We start from the raw sequence: 19,478 nt of genomic DNA, 5'->3' as shown, positions 1-19,478 counted from the left end.
CGGCGGGCAGGAGGACAGCGCGGCTGCCACCGCCGCCCCGGGCCCCGCCGCCCAAAATGGAGGCGGCGCGGCGGGCGCCGCGCTGCTGCTGGGGCCGGGCCGGGCGCAGGTGCGGGCGGGGCGGGGCTGTGCCCGGCCCGGCCCGGGGGACGCGACCCGCCCGGCGAGGCTGCCCTCCCTGGTTAGCTCCGTGGGTGCTGCAGGAGAGGCCGGGGTCTTTTTGTAGTTCCTGAGAGAAGGCAGGGCAGGGACCACATAGGGCTCAACTAAAGGCCTCCCTCAGGATCCAGGACAGGCGGTTACCCATATGTGAGTTCATCTGGCAACTTGAATCTGTGTTTCAGTAATGGCTTCCACAAAACCAAGATCCATCCTGTGTCACTACAGCTTTGTGACATAGGGGGGGGGGGAGAAACCAGGTTGTTTTGGCCAGGCAGAAGCCTTGTTCACCGAGTTAACGACAGCCTGCTAACTCGCGCTGATTCACCGAGCACTGATAAGCTGTTAATAACGCTCACGGGAGGAGACTAATCGTACTGCGTACCTGGCAGCCTCAGTCTTTCATGAATTTCAGGCCTTCAAGACTCCTGTAAGTAAATACATGAACTGAAGGATTTAGCTGACCCATGTATTTCACAGGTTTTACTGAAGCACTGGGACCTCTTCAGCACATCCCAAAGCCTGTAATACTTCCATAACACCTTTCTGAGGAAGCGCAGCTCAGCTGCAAGTGGAACAGAGCCACCTGGAGATCAGGTGCCTCAGTTAAAGGTCACAAAACTGTTCCACGGTGGAGCTGAGGATGAACTCTGATCTGCCTGCCCCAGTTTGCCATGTCAACTTTACCAAACCACACAGAGCTGGTTTTTTAAAAACTCATTCTAGTAGTCACAATTTTTTCTGGATGCTAAAATATGTAGTTATCCAGTTCACCGAAAACCCACCAAAATATATACCTGTTCTGGAAAGTAATTGTTCATCTCGGGACACATTCATTGTCTTCTTAAAAATGTATGTTAGTACAGTTTGGATATTTTTTTTCCAAAGCAAAGCTGGGTTTGTTTAGTCTTACAGCAGAGAGAATTTAGAAAAGCGGTGAATAGATACGCACCTGTCATCTCATTAGAAATAAAACGAGACTAAGGTTCCACAGCATGCAGGGATGGAGTTTGTTTACTCTTTTCATCTGTTGTCACCTTCTCTTTTGCAAATTATTTTAAATGAGGAGGAAGTGAACTGACAAATATATGCAGTCTCATTACAGTGTCTCATATTTCCTGATAACAGTGCTAGTAGGTTATGGATGAAGTCAATAAAGGCAGGCACATTGACTAGAAAGTCAGAAGACCTCTCACATATATTTGCAACAAACCCTGCCCTGAGGACTAAAAATGCAGTGGTTTACCTGGTTATTTTCTCAGGTATGTTCTGTATTGCACCCTTCATCCATGACTTACCTGTTCGTTTGGGTTCCTCTTCCAGAATGCAAGCACAGGAGGAGGAATCAGAGCATATAAAAAAACTGCACCAAACCCAAACCAAACCAAACAAAAAAAGGTACAGGGAGATAGGAAGAGAGATTGGGCAGAGGTTGGACACAGCACAATAAATGTAAATCATTAACAGGCAAAGAAAGGACGAAGGGTTAGAGGGGAGGACAAAAGTTATATACGCAGAGGAGCAATCCAGAAAGCTGTATTCTTTGGGAAGGTAGATTTTTAAAAACATTTTTGGAAGGAATTTAAACTAGGAAAAGGACTTGACTAGTTTGGAGGCGTTTAGGTGCAGCCAAAAAGTGATCCAGCAGGGAAAAGGGAAAGAATAAGTCAATACCAGTTCTATGTAGAACTATGTATTTTATCTATGTTCTTAGATGGCTCCTGATGGTAATATCTGAAGATATCCCAGCGATATATGAGTGATGTAACTGCCACATCAGTTACTGCCACCTCATCTACATTCATCTTCCCAGAGGAGTTTTTGTTTTTGTAGGTAGGGGATGTTTTTAATATTCGTATCGGGAGTAAGAAAACAGATGGACTATTTAAGAGAGGAGGACAGTCACGTAGGACAGGAAAAAGAACTTCAGTTTGATATGCAATTAATTGGGGGCACTGTCAGCTATTTTAAAAACGTATGGAGGGAGGGAGGATTTCCTGCTCATATGGAGGAAGCAACACTTGAAAACAGAAACATAAACTTCATCCTCTCAAATTTACTGGAAAAAAAAAAGAGTGGCACACTGAGAGAGTACAAGACTGAACTGTGTAGTCACTATACACAAAATGAGAAAAAATTGATGGATGAATGCTTTATACAGTGTTTCCACTACGACTGGTGATATTAATGCAGAACTAGAAAGCTGATGCCACAGCTCAATGTATATGTATTTTTAGTATAGTGCTACACAAAATAGCAGTCCTGTGTTGTCTGGAGAGGCAAAATGTAAAAAAAGCTAACATAAAATTTCCTTCTGCCTCATTAACATTTCTCTACACTCAGTTTTAATACTTGGATTCCTAACCTTGTATGGCTCCATACACACAATATATTTCATAGATTACTAGAGTAACAATTCATGTTTTGTTCTCCAAAGATAAAAAGGCAGCAGAGCACAAAATACATGTCCAGCCCTGAGTTCCCTTTACTTCCAACTGTGATGCACTTCCACCACATTTCCTTTTTTTTTTTTTGCCTCCACATGTTCTTTTCACCATGGTTCCCAGTTGAATGTAGACAAAATCAGGTGTTATCTCTATGACGCAGATAAACTGGAGCAGGAAAGACACCCTTCCCCACCTCATCTTTTGGAGTGCAAAAAATACTCACTGGTGAGGCAACCCAGCGGTCAGGAGCTTCAAATTGGTTTGGACAGATGTCTGAAGGATGCATAGGCCGATGACCTTCCCTGCTAATGCCAAGTATTTCCTTCTCTTTATGTCTTCCTACGGGCTACCTCTTCTCTCCTCTGGTTCTCTCATTTCCTCTCCCTCTCTGATGCACCCTCTATCACCAGGCGTCAGCAGCGGGGTTGGATTCCGCTCCTGCAGGTGAGAGAATGAGATTATTTCCTCCTCCATCTCCTCTTCCTCTTCCCCCACTGCTGCCAACTCCTACAGCAGTCAGTGTTTTTTCTTAAAGCCTCAGGTGTGGGAATTATGTGATTACGCAGGAATTTCATCTTCTATTGAGAATAAAATTTCCCTAGCTACTGAAAACTCAGCGGAACAGAAGACAAATACAAACAACAATCCACCTTTGGATGTAGGGAAAAGGTTGCTTAGATTTCTGAATGCTTGAACTTGACAATATGGTCCCTCTCCTGACTCCTCTTACACGCAGCGGCACTGAGTGCCAGGTATAGCTAACAATCTGTAGCCATCCAGCTGGAGCACCCAGCCATCGCAGTGGGAGGAAAGAATCAGCCCAAACTGCATTTTCGTCTGAGCTGCTCAGGGCAGGAATGCCCGTGCACAGGGCAGAGGCACAAGAAAAGGAAAATGAAGGCTATGACAGCTCTAGATCCCTCGTGCCCACAATGCTGTAGAAATACTAGAGTTCAAGTAGTCTCTCTTTTTAGTAAATGACCTGTATAAATAGGACCTTGTGGAAATAATACCAATTGATACTCTGATCTTCAGACCTTTTTCATTGCTGCATACTTTGGAGCTATCACTGTTCCTGTCCAGTTGACAGAAATACTGATAACCAGCTGAAGGAATGATTCATAATTATTAAAAGCCCAGAGGTGGTGGGAGGAAAAACATCTCTGCCTTCACTCACATGGAGCAGTCACCTCTCACCTATATTTATTGAATCGTTTGCTGGATCAGAACAACTGGGGCAGAAAGAAGGTCCCAACTTCCTAGTATGGATTAGTTTGGCTTCAGAAGAAGAGTAATTTTAAGTGTAATTTATACACAGACTAGTTACACAATAGATCTCATACTCATGCTAGGTCATTTACACAAAGGACAGGTTAAAAAAGGTGTATATAGCAGCATTATTTTGACTGACTTAGCTTCTATAGATGCCCATGGGATGATGTCACACATGGAAAATTAATGGAAGCACCCACTCAAAGCACTATATAAAGATATCACAAGTAAGTAAAATTAAGTTTGGGCTGTTTTACAAAATCAAAGGTAGAAGGAAAGAGCAAGAGAAAATTCATCCTGTTTTAGGGGTACCCAGCAATATATCATAGGCCCAGTTTTGCTTTTTACAGCTGCAGTCTCCTATCAGTCCAATGCTAGAATGTTTTCACCTCCAAAAAATCTAGACTGGATGGACAGACTAAAAGAAAATGCCTATGAACTAAATATCTAAGGTATTAAATAAGGACTATTGAAATGGTGACAAGTTCCTGCCCGACGCAGCAGGCGCGTCTCCTCTGTGACTACCGCACCTTCCCAGGTGCCCTTGCACAATAGGTGCGAGGTTCTGCAAGTGGAACCGAACAATGACGAGGATGATGGTTCATCTAGCTTGGAGGTGTCGCTAAGGTTAAGTCAGCCTATGCCCTGCATCAAAACTGCTTCCATAAAGAAAAAAAGACTGGTCATTGTCATAGGACACTCCTTTCTGAGGGGAACAGAAGGCCCAATATGCAGACTGGACCCACTTTTTAGGGAAGTCTGCTGCCTCCCTGGGGCCTGGGTAAAAGATGTGAAGAGAAAACTTCCTACCCTGGTACGGCCCTCAGATTATCATCCATTATTGATTTTTCAGGTAGGCAGTGATAAGTTGCAATGAGAAGTCCGAGAGCAATCAAGAGGGACTTCAGGGCCTTGGTACGACTGGTTAAGGGATCAGGAGCACAAGTAGTGTTCTCCTCTGTCCTTCCAGTTGCAGGGAATGATGAGGGAAGAATCAGGAAGAGCCAGCAGATCAAAACCTGGCTCCGAGCCTGGTGTCACCAGCAGAATTTGGGGTTTTTTGATCATGGGTCAGTCTACACGACACCAGGCCTGCTGGCAGCAGATGGGGTACACCTATCTCAAAGGGGGAAAAGGATCTTTGCACAGGAGTTAGCAGGGCTCGTTGAAAGAGCTTTAAACTGGATTTGAAGGGGAAAAGGGATAAAACCAGACTCACTAGAGATCAGCCTGAGGGCAGCACGCCAATGTTTGAGAGACGGTGTGCTAGCGAGGTCTTTCAGTCTGCCATCTTATTGGAGGTAGGGGATGGAGATCCATGCGGCAGCAAAGATGCAAAGGTTATGGATGTGTTAGAAACCACGGAAGCACCTGAGAATGGTCACATAGGAATTAGGGCTTCTCCCCCCAAAAAGGTGGCAGGATCAATAGCCCAACTGAAGTGCATCTACACCAACGTATGCAGCATGGGCAACAAACAGGAGGAGCTGGAAGCCATTGTGCAGCTGGAAAACTATGATATAGTTGCCATCACGGAAACATGGTGGGATGACTTGCACGACTGGGAGTGCTGCAGTGGATGGCTATAAACTCATCAGAAGGGATTGGCAAGGAAGGAGAGGCGGTGGGGTAGCCCTGTAGGGAGTGTTTTGATTGTCTAGAGCTTAATGATGGTGACGATAGGGTTGAGTGTTTATGGGTGAGAATCAGGGGGAAGGCCAACAAGGCAGATATCATGGTGGGAGTCTGTAATAGACCACCCACCCAGGATGAAGAGGCAGATGATATATTCGATAAGCAGCTGGGACAAGTCTCACAATCACTAGCCCTTGTTCTCATGGGGGACTTCAACTTACCAGATGTCTTCTGGAAATATAATACAGCAGAGAGGAAAACAGTCTAGGAGGTTCCTGAAGTGTGGGGAAGATAACTTCCTGACACAGCTGGTGAGGGAGCCAACTAAGGAAGGAGCCCTGCTGGATCTGTTGTTTGTGAACAGAGAAGGACTTGTGGGTGATGTGACAGTTGGAGGCCGTCTTGGGCGTAGCGATCACAAAATGATAGAGTTTTTGATACTTGGAGAAGTAAGGAGGGGGTCAGCAGAACTGCTACCTTGGACTTCTGGAGGGCAGACTTTGGCCTGTTTAGGAGCCTGGCTGGCAGAGTCCCTTGGGAGGCAGTCCTGAAGGGCAAAGGAGTCCAGGAAGGCTGGACATTCTTCAAGAAGGAAGTATTAAAGGCACAGGAGCAGGCTGTCCCCATGTGCTGAAAGACGAGCTGGTGGGGAAGAAGACCAGCCTGGCTGAACAGACAGCTTTGGCTGGAACTCAGGAAAAAAAGGAGAGTTTACGACTTTTGGAAGAAGGGGCAGGCAACTCAGGAGGACTACAAAGGTGTCGTGAGGTTATGCAGGGAGAAAACTAGAAGGGCCAAAGCCCAACTAGAACTTATTCTGGCTACTGCCGTAAAAGACAATAAAAAATGTTTCTATAAATATATTAGCAACAAAAGGAGGGCTAAGGAGAATCTCCATCCTTTATTGGATGTGGGAGGAAACATAGTGACAAAGGATGAGGAAAAGGCTGAGGTACTTAATGCCTTCTTTGCCTCAGTCTTTAATAGCAAGACCAGTTGTTCTCCGGGTACCCAGCCCCCTGAGCTGGAAGACAGGGACAGGGAGCAGAATGAAGCCCCCATAATCCAAGAAAAATGGTTAGCAACCTGCTACACCACTTAGACACACGCAGGTCTATGGGGCCAGATGGGATCCACCCAAGGGTACTGAGGGAGCTGTCAGAAGTGCTCACCGAGCCACTTTTGATCCTCTATCAGCAGTCCTGGCTAACCGGGGAGGTCCCAGTTGACTGGAGGTTAGCAAATGTGACGCCCATCTACAAGAAGGGCTGGAATGAGGATCCGGGGAACTACAGGCCTGTCAGTCTGACCTCAGTGCTGGGGAAGGTTATGGAGCAGATCATCTTGAGTGCCATCATGCGGCACGTACAGGACAGCCAAGTGATCAGGCCCAGTCAGCATGGGTTATGAAAGGCAGGTCCTGCTTGACCAACCTGATCTCCTTCTATGACAAGGTGACCCGCTTAGTGGATGAGGGAAAGGCTGTGGATGTTGTCTGCCTGGACTTTAGTAAAGCCTTTGACACCATCTCCCACAGCATTCTCCTGGGGAAACGGGCTGCTCATGCCTTGGACGGGCGTACTCTTTGATGGGTAAAGAACTGGCTGGCTGGCCGGGCCCAGAGAGCTGTGGTGAATGGAGCTAAATCCAGTTGGTGGCTGGTCACAAGTGGTGTTCCCCAGGGCTCAGTATTGGGGCCAGTTCTGTTTAATATCTTTATCAATGATCTGGATGAGGGGATCGAGTGCAACCTCAGTAAGTTTGCAGATGACACTAAGCTGTGTGGGAGTGTTGATCTGCTTGAGGGGAGGAAGGCTCTACAGAGAGATCTGGACAGGCTGGATTGATGGGCCAAGGCCAACTGTATGGGGTTCAACAAGGCTAAGTGTCAGGTCCTGCACTTGGGTCACAACAACCCTGTGCAACGCTGCAGACTTGGGGAAGAGTGGCTGTAAAGCTGCCTGGCAGAAAAGGCCCTGGGGGTGTTGGTAGACAGCCAGCTGAATATGAGCCAGCAGTGTGCCCAGGTGGCCAAGAAGGCCAACAGCATCCTGGCTTGTATCAGCAATAGTGTGGCCAGCAGGAGTAGGGAAGTGATCGTGCCCCTGTACTCGGCACTGGTGAGGCCGCACCTCGAATACTGTGTTCAGTTTTGGGCCCCTCACTACAAGAAAGATGTTGAGGTGCTGGAGCATGTCCAAAGAAGGGCAACAAAGCTGGTGAAGGGTCTAGAGCAGAAGTCTTATGAGGAGCAGCTGAGGGAATTGGTGTTGTTTAGCCTGGAGAAAAGGAGCCTCAGGGGAGACCTCATCGCTCTCTGCAACTACCTGAAAGGAGGTTGTAGTGAGGTGGGTGTTGGTCTCTTCTCCCAAGTAACAAGCCATAGGACAAGAGCGAATGGCCTCAAGTTGCACCAGGGGAGGTTTAGATTGGATATTAGGAAAAATGTCTTCACCGAAAGGGTTGTCAAGCCTTGGAACAGGCTGCCCAGGGAAGTGGTGGAGTCACCATCCTTGGAGGTATTTAAAAGGCGTGTAGATGTGGCACTTAGGAACATGGTTTAGTGGTGGACTTGGCAGTGCTACGTTAATGGTTGGACTTGATGATCTTAAAGGTCTTTTCCAACCTGAACGATTCTATGATTCTATGATCTGCAATTAGCACCACACATCTGACGTATACCTCGAACTTGAGCTTCTATTATATCTAGAGTTGTTATGACAAGTTTAACTGCAGTGTGGCCTTTTGGGCCAAATCCTGTTTCAATAATGGCGATAGTAAAATGAATGTATCTGAAGCTTCTGTAAAATTAATCTGCTGCATTTGGCAGCTAGGATCACCTATGCCTGAGTATGAATTTTTTGGAAAATGTTTCTCTCTCCTTAGAAGCACAAGTATTCCCACTAACTCCATCTTCAAACTTTTCTGGTTGATATTTTTCCCCTAGTGAGTTGTAACTTTCACCTAATTGAATGAACAGATCCATATTTGTTTGCAGAGGTTTGGACAGCTTATACCCCATGTTTAGGACTTCTTAACCTAAATCACTGCAAAAGAGGAATTTAAATTTTTCCAGGGTCACCAATTCCAACTGCAATTTCAGAGTCCCTCTGATCTTTCCCAGCCCTTCAAGGTATACAAAACAGAATTTAGTTCCCTGAAACCTGGTGTGCTTCTTTCCAAAGAGCCCACCTGGTGATGAGGGGACATGAATTCATTAACTGAATTCATTCAATTCATTCGTTAATGCATTCTCTGCTTCATATTTTATTTCCTGAAAACTGCATATAATGTGGTTGATTTTGCAATTATTGTAGTGGATACTAATATTGCAGGGTTTTTATTATTATTATTTAAATCATGTTATTTTTAATAGTGTTCCGGCATGTTAAATTCTAAGCACATTCTTGGCAAGGAGTCTCTGTAGCTCATAGCTCCTCCTCTTACAGCTTAGTTGCTTCAGTTGATGCTGTGACTGCCATTGCAGTGACACTTTCAGGGCATCACTCAAGCACATTAATGCAGCTTTTATTACTGATACAGTTACCCTGCCAATATGCAAGCTCCACTGTACCATCCAGATAATTCTTCATGGGCATTTATGTTTATGTATTTACCCACAGCACAAAATCACTTGACCCGTAGTAAAGTTTGTTGTTTTATCTCTTTGTACCACGCTCCATACAGTCCTCTCAAAATTTATTCCTTGCAGGTTTAAAAGCCATCATTTCCACTGTCTTATTATGAAAATCTGAACTTCTGGTCTGGGGTTTGGGTTGACTTTTTCCTTTTTATTTTCCCCTGCAGCTTCTTTGGAATATCAGGATTCTGATCTGCCTGCAAACCCCAAGCAGTTAAATACAACTTCAGGCAGTTTTTCTGCTTAAGGGCATGATTTTGGGTTGCTCATTATGACAGCCTTGCAGTACCAGTTGTTATCTGGCATGAGTAGGTATATAACTTGTATTTTCATTGGAATCTCGCTCATTTATTCTCTGTTCTGTGAGTACTGGAAGCTTAACATGTCATTAGTATTCTTTGTGGTCTTTTGCAAAATATCAGCTGAATCATTAGAACACAAGGAAAATGCGTACCTCTCAAATTTGTCTCAAGTTTGCCTCCTATTAGGGCATGAAACTATGTGAAAACTTCATTTTTGGCTTGAGCCAAGAGCAGTTGCACATAGAGCTGAACATTAGTGAAAACTAATTACGCCATCCTCAGCTTCCCGGCGGTGGAAGAAAAGACGAGTTATCAGAGGAGGATGAGCCAAGAGAATGACCTGGTTTTCCAACATTGTGCACAGAGAGAGACATAAGCCGCGGCTGATGAGGAATGCTAATGGTATCATGCAGCTGGCATCTTGCGCTAAAGCAAGCAGCCGCAGTGACAGCGTGGTACCGCCATCGGAAGAAATCAGCACCCGTCTTGCAGGAAGCAGAGCTGCGTGCTTTCTCATCAGTGTCCTAAGGGATTTCACTGCAGCACTTTATTATTACCTTTATTTTATACTTCACTCATTGGGTCATTAAGGATGCCATGTGAACACGTGATTTAAATCTCCCATATGGGACTCTGGTGAACGGAAACGTTATGTGGGCCCCACGGCTTTGTGGTGTCACTGTCCCATAGAAGCTCATCAAGGTTGTGGTCGGAAAAGGCAATTTGCTCCATGGACATCAGCAGTAACCATGTCTGCTTCCCATGATTTGCACCTTACTTTTCATACTGCAGAAATCCTAGCTCACACTATCACATCTCCATCTCCCTCGTTCTCCACAGCCCCAGGTTCTCCCCATATCCCCTAACACCTCTTGCCCACGGTAGCCTGCCAAGGGCTGGCCAGGGAGGAGGCAGTGCTGCAGCTGGTCCAAGCCACTGCTGTCCAGCTGAACAGAGCAGATGATCGCTGAGCTCCTGCTGACACCTCATCTCGGTGCAAGCGGCCACTCTGCTGCAGAAAAAAATGATGAGCAGAATGTGAGTTTTATCCAGTGCCCTCCCACCAAAAGAAGAGGACTCTATTTGCTAAATAAATCCTTTTCACTTGGAAGAAGAAGATGAAGACCAGACCTGCTGCAGGTGGGACTTTTAGCATGACTCCCTAAAAGAAGACAGGTGCTACCCTGGAGAAATGCAGAGACTTTGGAGAGCTAAAATCACAGAGCTGTATCCGACCAGAGCCGAGGGGAAGGTATAGTGAATATGATGGATTGTCTTTGCTGCAGTGATAGACTGCTACTAAGCAGCCTTCCCTCAAACTGAAAAAGAAGCAGCTGTCTGCCACTTTCTGGTATTTCTGTTGGAAAACTGAAGTTTAGGAGTCATGGATCATCTGTCAAAAATCTTTATGAGTCTTGCTGTGATAAATGCAGGGGTGATGAATACGTACTACAGAGTTTTGCCGCACAGGAACGGAGCTTGCTGTTTAGCAAGTTAGCTTGCTGCAAACTCACAGTCATGCGGAGTTTGTTGAGGGTTCTTTTATCTAGACAGACAACGTCAAGGAAATGTTATCCCGGCCCAAAGGTTGGCTGGAGACAGGATGTCATCTGGATGATGGGAATATTCTTCTGACCAGACAGCTTACAGAGACAGTAATGAGACAGAGCTTTATATTAAAGGGTACCAAACACAGCAGCGTCTTAGCTGTGGTCCTGCAAGTGGGATTACCCATGTCAAATCTTCCTGTTGCAGTTGCCGTTTTTATTCAAGGTTTATGAACACATTATATGGACAGCAGAATAAGAAGGATGATTTGAATGTCTAGTCCGTTTCTTTTTTTTCTCAGGAAAAATGCTAAGATGCCCTTACATCTCCATTTCTACATAGTCCTTGGCAGAAGGGACAATCCATGGTTGCTAATTTTTAAGATTTTACTGAGAACAATGAGGTATTTGAGGTGTTTTTCAGTATTCATCATGAAACACTGGTACATCTTCTGAGTTTGCCTTTCTCCCTAGTGATCACCTCTTCCTATCATCTTCAGAGGGATTGAACTATTGAGAAGAAGAGTCCCCTGCACAACAAGGAGCAAGAAAACATGGAGCTCAGAAAATGGGGAAAGGTACTAGGATGAGAAAAGATCCCTGAGGAATTAGATGAATAGAAGGAAGAAGGAACATTAGGGGAATTGCAGAAGAGTGTAAGACTAGAGATATGCCTGGTGGGGCTGCAGCCAGGCATGGGTGGAAGAGGGAGGGGAGGAAGGACTGGGAGAGCAAAGTGGGGTTTGGGAGAGGGCAGATGAGGGGGGGAATTGGGGCAGAGCACCCTGGTGTAGGTGGCCCAGGGCCTGGCTTGTTGTTAGTAAGGTAACCACAGAAAGGGGAATTAAATGCCCCCTTCTGTAACCCCTCATGTTATGAAAGGAAAGAATTTTCTCTAAATAACAACCAGAATTTGCTGTGCCTGCATTATTTCAAAACCTGGAATAAAACAAATCAAGGTGGGACAGACTTGTCCTTTGATGATAGGAGGAAATTTGAATAGGGGTGAAAAATATGAAGAAATTATTTTTTTATAAATTTTACAGTTGAATTTTTAAAGTCCCTGTGGTAATTTTGTGTTGCTCCTTTTTTTTTTAAAGACTTGAGGCTGTTAGTGTAGTGTGGCACATTAAAAAACTCAATATTCTTTCCACTGTAGCAGTTAACTCTACAGGAAGACTTTCCACAGTCTTGGAGATCTGGTATTTTATGTAAGCCCTGCTTTTGCCGCCATGGAATTTCAACAGGTATCTAAATACCAAAGCTTGACATTCACAAGGTAGCTTTAATACCTTGCAGAAATGGTAAAATTTGGGCAAGTCATTTTTCCTTAAGTCCAGGCACTTATGTTTTCTGCCAAAATATGGCTTCTGGGATCAGGCGCTCTGCTGCTACCTGTTTTCAGCTTTTTATTTGGTAAGGCATTTACATTCCTCAGCTGGATTAGGTCCACATGAAGAAGGCATATACTGAAGGAAAGGAGTGATAATGGAAATTCAGAGTGCAGAGCAGCTGAGTAAGCTCCATGGCAAGCAATGTTGCAGTTTAAGGGCTAACAATTCATAAGATCACATATTTGTATTCTCAAGGACTATACTCTCTTCATTAATTTGCAATTACCATGATGAGGTCATGATAAATTTCAGGAAAAAAAAGGTGATAATTGTCTTGTTAACAATTAGAAGAGGCATTATGTTAAAAATGGCATAAGAACATTTAAATTCAGACATTTTCGTTAAGATTATATATTCATTAAGTGACTGTAAATCACTAAGAGGCAGCATAATTAAGATTTTTTAATTTATGTAATGATGAGAAATACATACAAAATGCGTAAAGTTTAAGATTTCTTTGTGAAAATGTCGACTTGGGCATTGACAAGGATTTATTAGATGAAACTCACTCATGGAATGACTTTTTTTCTAGACTTTAATATCTCAATTTGAAACTTATCAGTTTGCCATGGTTTACGATATATTAGACTTGTTAAATACAAGAGTATAACCATTAGCTTTGGATAATAAATGGTCTGTTGTAAGAAATAATTTAGCATATCATCAAAGCAAATAGTAGAACTAATTGCATTCCATTTATCATTGGCCATTTGTTGTGGTTTAACCCTGCAGGCAGCTAAGCACCACACAGCCGTTCACTCACTCCCCCCAGGGGGATGGGGAGAGAATGGGAAAAAAACAGTAAAACTCGTGGGTTGAGATAAAGACAATTTAATAAGACAGAAAAGGAAGGGAAAATACTACTACTAATAATAATGATAAAAGAATATACAAAACAAGTGATGCACAATGCAATGGCTCACCACCTGCTGACCAATGTCTGGCCAGTTCCTGAGCAGCGGCCATGCCCCCCTGGCCAAGTCTCCCCCATATTTTTTTGTTCAGCATGATGTCATATGGTATGGAATAGCCCTTTGGTCAGTTGGGGTCAACTGTCCTGGCTGTGGCCCCTCCCAGCTTCTTGTGCACCCCCAGCCTACTTGCTGGCAGTATGAGAAGCTGAAAAGGCCTTGACTTAGTGTAAGCACTGCTCAGCAACAACTAAAACATCAGTGTGTTATCAACATTATTCTCATCCTAAATCCAAAACACAGCACTATACCAGCTACTAGGAAGAAAATTAACTCTACTCCAGCCGACACCAGGACACCGTGTCAAATCTGGTGTGGTATTTAAAAGCAAACTTTGTCTGAGAACTAAATGGAAGTCATTGACATAGATTACGTGTATGACTGTGTTTACGTGTGGTAAAATCTGAGAAACACGGTCCCTAGATAGTAGTATAATCATTCATTCAAACTCCACTTCTATTACAGAAAATGGTAAACATTTCGTCAGCTTCTCAGAGTAAACCTAAGCCCAAAGCCCTGCTCCACAACTAGAAAAATATTGGGATGTCCTGAGTAAAGGACCATCTGGGAGGTGGTAACTGTAAGTACATGCTGCTTTAGGCATTTCTTTCCTGCGATAGATGACACCTGGGCAGCCACCTCTCCCTCCAGCTCCAGCGGCACCTGAGCTGATATGAGCGTCCAGCTCAGCCGTGGGACTGCAGCAGCCTCCCAGGTGCCGTGCTGGGTCCCTGCCCCACCCTTCCAGGCAGTGGAGAAGAGGGCAAACAAATTCTAATTTATGCAAGAAAATGATATATAACAAGAAAGGTTTTTTCTTTTTCTTTAATTTCAAGAATGAACAGCAATTATCTGCCCCTTTGGAAAACTGTCTTTAACAAAAAAACCCAAATCCCAGTCTTGGAGCGCCAGGAAAAGTTAATGGCCAAAGACTAGTTTCAGTGGTGTTTTTCATGAGCAGATGCAGGGTAAGTAGACAGGGAGCAGCCACCACAGCATGCTTACTTGTACCAGTAATAGCTCCTCGAATAAGACCATCTCTCTCTTCCTTGCAATGGTTGAGCTTGCAGGGGCTGGGCACTCTGCTGTCCCCTGGCCTGGGAGCTATCTGCGGGGAGGTGAGCAGCAGAGGCACGGGCCCGGCAGGACACTGTGGCTGGGAAAGGGCCAGGGACCCCCGAGGACTGCCCAGGGCTGAAGGCTGGGCTCAGCTCAGCAGCTCTCAGCAGCGCGATCCTCCGGCTCCGCAGTGACCTGGCTGGGCCCCAGCTGCAGATCCCGCTGCTCCCGGGTGCCTCCTGGCTGTGCGTGACTCCGCTGCCCTGCACAATGTCTTCCTTGGGGTCTTGCCTTGGGGTTTTGGAGGTGTTAACACTAATTGAGATCTTCTGGCTTAGCCCTATGTCTTCTGGTTTGAACGTGCACACTGGGTTGTATGTTCTTGCTACTGAAAATGGGGCATGACAAAGAGGATGGGGTATTAACCAGAAGACTCTGCCCCAGCCTTGCCTGATGCTCCCTCCATGTTCAGCTTTCACTTGCATTTTGAGCTGATCAGATTTGGAGGGTACTGACTATTTTGGCCATCTGTGAGGAAATGGAGTGTAATAAAAATAACCCAGCCCTTGTTGCTTTGCTTTGCTAACTTTCTTATTGGTTCGGCATATTTGACTGGCAATAGCAAAGCCAGGGGATAGAACTGACACAGTATCCTGAGCAGATGATATCTGTTGCTATTGTTTCACTTCCAACAATGTTATGTCTGATCCAGGACGTTGCCCCACATTCTTGAGCCAACAGTGGCTAAAGTCCTAAACAAGATCAGGGATCTTAATGGCAAGAAAATTAAAAAGGGATTTCCTTCCCCATTTTTGATGACCACAGAAAGGCTGAGCCTGGAAAAAGAAATTGCAAGCTACAAATCTTAGAGTTAAGGGCCAGCCCTGAGAGAGAAAGAGCAGCAGGTACACAAACACAGTTTCCTAGAGGCAAAGATCAAACTTGGTTGCATACAATTAGGGACTCAAAAGCATGTTGACAGGCCACCCGTTTGAAGGCCCCGAGTACCAACAGCATCAATACTGCAGTGGTCTGACAGTCAAATGCACAAGTCCAGAGCCTGTTCATTCCTGTACGTACATCACATGGATCCTGCAGATCTTTCTGTATACTCTTAACTGTGTGACAGGGGTAATTATTCCATGCTGGGCACTACTGCCAGCCTATCATCTATGGGTTTTCTGGTTTTTATGGGAAAAAAAAAAGTTCTTTTTGAAAAGGTCTGTCAACTTCTAAGTGAAAAATGCATGCGTTACAGAAAATTCAAATGCAGAGGGAGGTGAGTAGTGCCACATTCTGCTCATCTTCCTCCTGCTAACATTAGCAACTCTATTCATGCAAGCAAAGTAAACAGGATTTATCTTAAATGGGTCATTTTTTTTTTTCAACTGTGTCATCACTTACTTTGAAAGCAGTGAAAAAGTTTGCTAGGGTTTTGTCTACGAGTCCTGCCCCTTTCGCCCTGGTGGGAAAGGTCTCTGCCTTGACTTGTTCTCTCATCCCCAAAATGTGTGAGACAACATTGTCAATGAAACAGAAAATGCAGGCGCACGTTTGGAAGCATCTCAGGCGGCGCTGGAGTGCACTCTCAAGAGACCACTTTCCTTCTCGCTGCTCTTGGATGACAAGGGGGAGATCACCACCACCTCTCAGAGCTGGGAGGGTGATGAAAGATATTGACAAGCGGAAAGTGCTTCTCCAGGGGTTAGCCGGAAATCTTCCTCTTGAAGTCTGTGAGTCTTCGCTCTCAAGGAAATGCCCTACCAGCCAGGGGAAGCTTGGCAAAACTGGGGGCTGCCAGGGGACACTGTGTCTAGAAATCACAAGAAGAACACGCATGTTTGGAAAGCTGGAAGGTGACTGACAAGAACAACTAGCAAGTCAAGCAGCCTGAAAACACTCTTAATCATTGCATAGAGCTAGGACCACATTTAGGGAAGACTACTTACACAAGCACTACAGGGCTGAGAAATATCTGGGAACAAAACCCCCTTGCAAATGCAACAAACAACAACAAAGAGAATATTCATTCCAAAAGAGTTAATAAAAAATAATCTCCCCATTTGGTTACCACCAGTAACAGCACAATACGCATATTTTTAACCTCCTTGCATGGTACACAGGCCACTTTATCCTGCTTTAGTGTTTGGACAGTTGCATTTTTAAGTTGATATAATCTTGTCGCTGTTGACTAGTTCAGTCTTTTGGGAACCACTGCCTCCTGTTTATCTGCAGAAGGAAACCCCATGCCTCTTCTCCAATCCAGAGATATTTGTAATGAGAAATGATAAATTCCATGGAGGCCTAACCCTTGGCCTCCAGCTGATCCTTCAGGTTTTAGTGATGATCCATGACACGTGGATACCGGCAACTAGAGTGTGAATGATTAATACACAACTCAGTATCTACCACGTAATGAGCCCAAGTCATTTCTAACCTGGGCTGGACTTGGGCACATTTCCTAACAGTAAAAAGTCCATACCCTGTTGCAGATACTTAAAGCTTCTAAGCCTTCTTTACTAGTTAGTGTGGCGTAGGCATGCAAGTCGCTAGACCCTCAAGTAATGCTCATATGTGAATATTCTTTTCATAGAATCATAGAATCGTTTAGGTTGGAAAAGACCTTTAAGATCGTCAAGTCTAACCGTTAACCTAGCACTGCCATGTCCACCACTAAACCATGTCCCTAAGCACCACATCTACACGTCTTTCAACACAATTATGTAAGATATAATTGTCTTATTTTTCAGCTTCATCTCTTGCAAGCCATCAGGTTACAGATAGATCATGGAGAAATAACTCATTTTGATAAGTCCAATCATATATTACCTGTTTCCTGAGGTGGTTAATTTAATAAAAGCTATTTCAGTGGTACCCACAATCAGTACCAATCTGATAACGAGTATCATCTCAATCCTCTACGTTGTATGAAAGCATTTCTTTGGTTCACGATGGGGCGATCACAATTTTGTACATATATGAGACCAGTACGGAGGACGTAATGCTTACAGATGATGCGCAAAGAATTAATTGAAAGAACCCTAGGACAGAAATCCTTCTTTGAATCATTTCCAGATTAGTAACTTGAATGTTAATTGTGCTTAAAAGGTAATTTGCAGCAAAGCATTTTACTACAACTGGGCTTTTCTTACGCATTGCAAGAAGGGAGATAAAGCAACTTTGGTGATGCTTTTAGGCCCAGATCCTTGTAGCCTACATTCTTTGGTGATATTTGGACTGTATAAATATGGGCAATATAAGTGGTGGTCTTATTTGTAATGCAGCTACCAAGCTGTTAGGAAGAAACCTAAACCTTGCAGTTGCCTCCTCCCATAAAACAAATGGTGCCGCCTTCATCACTGAAGGTGTAGAGTAAGTACCCTCTAGTTAGATCTTGTACTGAAGAGGATCACAGTGTAAAAAGCCCTGCTCTAGGAATAAACTCTGCAAATTAAAAAATACAACAAGCCACAAATGTTTTTATATGTTTTAATACACATCTCCAGGGGAAAAAAAAAAGAAAGCGATTTCCATATTCACAACATATTACAATAAATGCCCTTTTAAAAACTTTGCATAAGATAGTGCAATAGCTCTGGTTTGATTCACTATTCATGCCTTATGATTTTCTTTACAGATGGAGGGACATCTCTTCCCACTGCCAGCCCCCGGCCAGCTGCTGCTGCTGGCACTTTGGGGCTCATCCTGCAAACAGTTCGCATCCAGGCTCTAGCAGGCCATTGATCAGTTGGTAACGCTTACAACTGAGTAGAGACTTTCAAAGCAGAATAAAGCGACAAGAGCAGAGGAGGCAGATTGTAAAAATCCGACCAGCCATTGTAACACACACTGGAGGACAGCTTGATTTTGCATATTAGCTTCTTTGTTTGTCCTTCTCTAACAGATGATACTTCTATTGCATAGTAGTATGCAATATTATTTGGTATTTTGTGTATGATTAAAAGCTAAAAAAAAGCCTAAGTCCTATTCTATTCTTATTTCTTGCACCCAGGGATCTTAAAGTTTTCACCAAACTGTTGCACTAATATTCTTCTAGTCACATATGGGGAAGAGGGAAAAGTAGAAAACACTCGAATCATAGAATCGCACAATATCCTGAGTTGGGAGGAACCCATGAGGATCGTTGAGTCCAACTCCTGACTCTACACAGGGCAACCTAAAAGTTAAACTATATATGGTTTATGAGCATTGTCCAAATGCTTCTTGACCACCGACAGGCTTGGGGTCATGACCGCTTCCCTGGGGACCTCGTTCCAGTACAGAGCTCTGAGAAGATGACCTGAAAGCCATGCAAAGAGACCTTTTGTTGACAGCACTGTCATGGAGAGCACAAACCTTTGCTGTGGTTGTGCAATTGTGTTGCAAGGGCGTGAGCGGATAATAATTAGTTGTGTAGGGAAAGTAGGTCTGTGGGACTGAGTTGACGCCCCAGGCTCTGAACACGAGCCAGCACGGTGCAGCTGCTCAAGTAGAAGACTTTGCTTCGAAGCTGGTGGAGGCACTACCATGGTAACACCTGCAGCCATTGGAGCTGGTCCAGAAGGTTTGGATCTAGCACCTGTGGCCCATTAACATTTACACAGTGTAATATATTACAAATAAAAAGCAGTTCTGTGCGGGTCCTTTGTCCTGCTGGTGACGAGGAGATTCTTTCCATGGTTCCATCCACACTGGCATCTTTTATAGGAAGAATGGTTTCTAGAGCACTCATTTCTCACAAAAAATGTTGCGGACAGAGCCTGTGATCTTCTTTAGGATCCTGAAAAATGTAGCTGTAACAGAGCAAGATCTGCCTTCCTTCATCTGCCGTTTCATTAAGAGAATATTTTGTATGCAGATCAGCCTTATTTGCCTCTGGCTTATCGTAGCTATACATCTAAAGCATCACTGCCCTGAATGTTACCCATGCGTTGTAGTCCTCTACCCAGTCCCATGGGGCATACACAGCACTCACCTCATAGGTATAGCCAAACTGTAAAGGGATATTCATGGGACTTCTTTGTAATAAAATAAAATTATAGGGCCACTTCC

General features: G+C 44.4%; 1 long non-coding RNA gene across 1 annotated transcript; it reads left to right on the top strand.

The window, feature by feature from the left end:
* The first annotated feature begins 43 nt into the window (after positions 1–43).
* LOC140647462 (uncharacterized) lies at positions 44–18,378 on the top strand. Its single transcript, XR_012040778.1, has 3 exons — positions 44–589; positions 1,874–1,992; positions 18,064–18,378. It is a non-coding gene; the product is annotated as an uncharacterized lncRNA (long non-coding RNA).
* Positions 18,379–19,478: the final 1,100 nt, after the last annotated feature.

This window comes from Ciconia boyciana, chromosome 2 (genome assembly GCF_034638445.1).
Source record: "Ciconia boyciana chromosome 2, ASM3463844v1, whole genome shotgun sequence".
Lineage (NCBI taxonomy): Eukaryota > Metazoa > Chordata > Aves > Ciconiiformes > Ciconiidae > Ciconia > Ciconia boyciana.
Note: the sequence above shows the minus strand (reverse complement) of the source record. Positions and strands in the feature narration are given on the sequence as shown.